This window comes from Cervus elaphus, chromosome 22 (assembly GCF_910594005.1).
Source record: "Cervus elaphus chromosome 22, mCerEla1.1, whole genome shotgun sequence".
NCBI classification, from domain to species: Eukaryota; Metazoa; Chordata; class Mammalia; order Artiodactyla; family Cervidae; genus Cervus; species Cervus elaphus.
This window is the reverse complement of record NC_057836.1, coordinates 38,351,410-38,354,723: the sequence shown is the minus strand read 5'-3', so window position 1 is coordinate 38,354,723 and position 3,314 is coordinate 38,351,410. Positions and strand designations below refer to the sequence as shown.

Sequence of the window (3,314 nt, the reverse complement as noted above, 5' to 3'; positions counted from 1 at the left end):
TCCAGATTTCACCCTCTTTCCAGAAAACAAGAATCTCTCAGTTTGTGTTTACGAGAAGATAGTCAGCCTCACTCCAGCTGTAAGTGAAAAGAATGTCACCCTCCTCTCAGCCGAGCAAAGCCCACAGCATTTGCTAAATGTGTGTGGGGCTGCTTCTGCTTGGGGTGCCTGCATGTTTGTGTGTGTGGGGGGGGGCATGCCAGGCAGGGAACGGGTTGGAATAAGGTCCTCTGAGCTGGGATTCGCCTCCTGCGCTTGTACACTGTGTATGTTGTGCAGAAAGGGTTGGAAGTCAAGCCAGAAATAATTCCCTCTTGAGACGGAGCAAGGCAGTTCCTACTGGCTCGGTCAGGGGGTGGCTCCCTTCTTCTGTCCCGGAGGAGCTGCTGTTGACAGATGGTTGGGGTCCTTTCAGTTTAGACCTCCGTGTTGAGAATGCGTGGGGAAGCCCAGGGAGGAGAAAAGAAAGCTATTTGACTGTGAGAAGGGGCACTCTGTCTTGGGGGGTGGGGTACTGGCTCTTGCCTGGAGTCTTCACCAGGAGTCCAGGACCATCTTAGGGGCTTGGAGGGGCGCCATAGGTGCGAGTTCAGAATCTGACCAGATTAGGCCACTGTGCCAAAGTGACCTCTTGTGTGTGATCCCAATGTGTTCATTTTGATCAGTTCCTTGTGCTTTTATCCCAATAGGAATATGACTGAACGACCCAATTATCAAGAGTGGAGCTGAGGAGACAGAATCAAGCCAGTCCTGATGTAAGCTTTGGGAGATTCCATTTCCAACTCTAGGGAAAGTAGACCAAGGACGATGTCATGGAAAGGGTGAAACTTACGGACCAAAGTGAAAACTTACGGACTCTCTGGGAGCAAGTATTTTGGTTCTAACATGGGATTCTGCAGTAAATAATGTGGACCCCCTGTTCTACACTCAGCCCTCCTTACCACCTTCCAGCAGTTATGGGGCTGAAAGGCCACCAGTATTCCCATCCTCCACCTCCAAATGCACTGGCTCTCTTCTCAGGCCAGCTTGGAAAAACTGAACCTGAAAAGCAGATTAACTTCTTTGATTCCCTCCGTGTATGTGAGTGTGTGTGTGTGTGTGTGTGTGTGTGTGTTCAGTCACTCGGTCTTGTGCTCCTCTTTGCGACCCCATAGACTGTAGCTCCTCTTCCCATGGAATTTTCCAGACAAGAATACTGGACTGGGTTGCCATTTCTTCCTTCAGGGGATCTTCCTGACCCAGGGATTGAACCCTCATCTCTAGCTTCTCCTGCATTGGCAGGCACATTCTTTACCAATGAGCAACAAGGGGAGTCCCATTAGTAATCATATATTCTACCAAACTTGAAAGTGATGAGGATATTACTGGAGAGAAAGAGGAGGTGAAAATACAGTGTACAGACAACACTGGCAACACCCTTCATATGAGCCAGCCTCTCACTTCTTTCTGTGCTACTGTAGCTCGGGTTTGGCTGGCCTCCTTGGCTTGGCGAGCTCCATCCACTTCATATCCCGCTTCTCCTGTTGGCTGAGCTCCCATTCTCCTCTTGGCTCCTGGAGCTCAATTCCTGGCTGGCTATGCTAATCCCACATAATATTTTATGCAAATTTATACAACCCCCACCCCCCCATTACAAAGATTAGCAAAGAGACACTGTTTCTTTTCCTTGATCAAATTAATCATTTATAACTTGGCTGTAAGAAGCCAGTCCAACTTGTGGGTGCTCAGTTTTTGCACATAAGAAACATTCTTAGCCCCACTCCAGAAGGGAGATTTCCCATTCCTCTGCCCTGCCCCCCTGAAAGTGCTGTCTACTGTGGAAATTCCCACCAGTCTCATTTAGAACCACACTCACAAGCTGCCTGGGAATTTCTCCCAGAAAGCGCCTATTTGCTCCGCCCCTTGGGGCTTGATTTCCCACAGACCCCTGGGTGGTTTAGATTGTTGTCTGTATCAACAACATGATAAACTCACTGTGGCTGCCCAAAGCTTCTCCAAAGAGTTGTGGGAATCATTGGTGAATTACTTCTTTGATTTTTCTTAAACGAAATTTTGCTTTCACTTGTGTTAAACAACTGTTCCCACAGCAGTTTCTTCAGTGGCAGTTTACATTAAGGAAGATAGCATGCTCTCTTCTTCTAACAGAAATCAACGAAGGCATCAGACTCTGAATTTGCGACTAGGACAATGGAAGTTCAACCCAAAAGCAACTGTATCTGCTCCTGAAGCCTCATTAATAAAGAAGGTAACTGACTTTTCACCACCAAAGAGTAAATCTAAGGACTAGACTATATGTTTTAGTATATGCATATAGCCTCCATACACAGACTTTTGTAGGAAAACAGAATAGAATTTCTCTACCCTTGTTTGCTTTAGGCAAAGACAAATAGCAGGTTGTAGCATCTAGCACCTCAAACTTTTCAACAAGTTGGGAGGAATGGAAAAAGAGTCTGATGATCCTGTCGCTTTCCTCAAGCAGCGTGGATGATAGTGGCAGTGGTGATGATGGTGGATGGTGTGTGTATGTGTTTCCATTTCTGGTGCTGATAAAGAGTTAGTTGTCTGTGCTTATAGCTTCAGCTTTGGGAATATAATTTCTGTTTCCCTCTAAGTACCTAACTCTCCTTTTTTTTTTTATAGCCAGGAATCATGACAAATATACACTCAGGACCTGTATCAACTGACAGTAAATTAGAATGAGCATCGATGAGCACCACCTCCAGTTGAATGACAGAATCCCCATGTATCATTTTGGAATAAAATGTCTAAATATCTAAAGCTCAGAGATGTGGTCGGATTTGTCCCAGTTACATAGTAATATCTAGTGACAGAGACAGGGTAAGGTATATTTCAAGAAGTTCCTAATCTGGAATTTTGTTCTTTACTTCATTTACTGTCATTCTTGGTCCAAAATATTTCAGGCAGCATTCTGAATGCTCAAGTTATATGTTATAATATTTTCCAGGAAAATTCTATGTAATGTTGTTCAAAATATATTCACGTTATTTACTAAATAGGAAGAGAGTATATATATATATATATATATATATATCTAAATTGGCATCTGCCAAACAATATTAGACAGTAACTACTTTACATAAGACGAAGTGAGTGCATCCACACACACACACAAATCCAGGAATCAGAACTCAAGACATAGCGTCTAAAAATAGGGTCCACATGACCGGATTCTACAAATAGTAGGCAGAGAAAAGGTGGACTCTTCGACTCCTCTTAAAATTGACTTGAGATCATATCTTTGATTGTTTTATGTGAGCTTTTTATTTTAAAATATGTTTAAATTTTCAGAAAAG

The 3,314-nt window shown here is 43.8% G+C and overlaps 1 long non-coding RNA gene across 1 annotated transcript; it reads left to right on the top strand.

Annotated features, from left to right (window-relative positions):
* Positions 1 to 695: 695 nt before the first annotated feature.
* On the top strand, positions 696 to 2,774 carry LOC122680842. Its single transcript, XR_006336793.1, has 3 exons — positions 696 to 755; positions 2,088 to 2,245; positions 2,641 to 2,774. It is a non-coding gene; the product is annotated as an uncharacterized LOC122680842 (long non-coding RNA).
* The last annotated feature ends 540 nt before the right edge of the window (positions 2,775 to 3,314 follow it).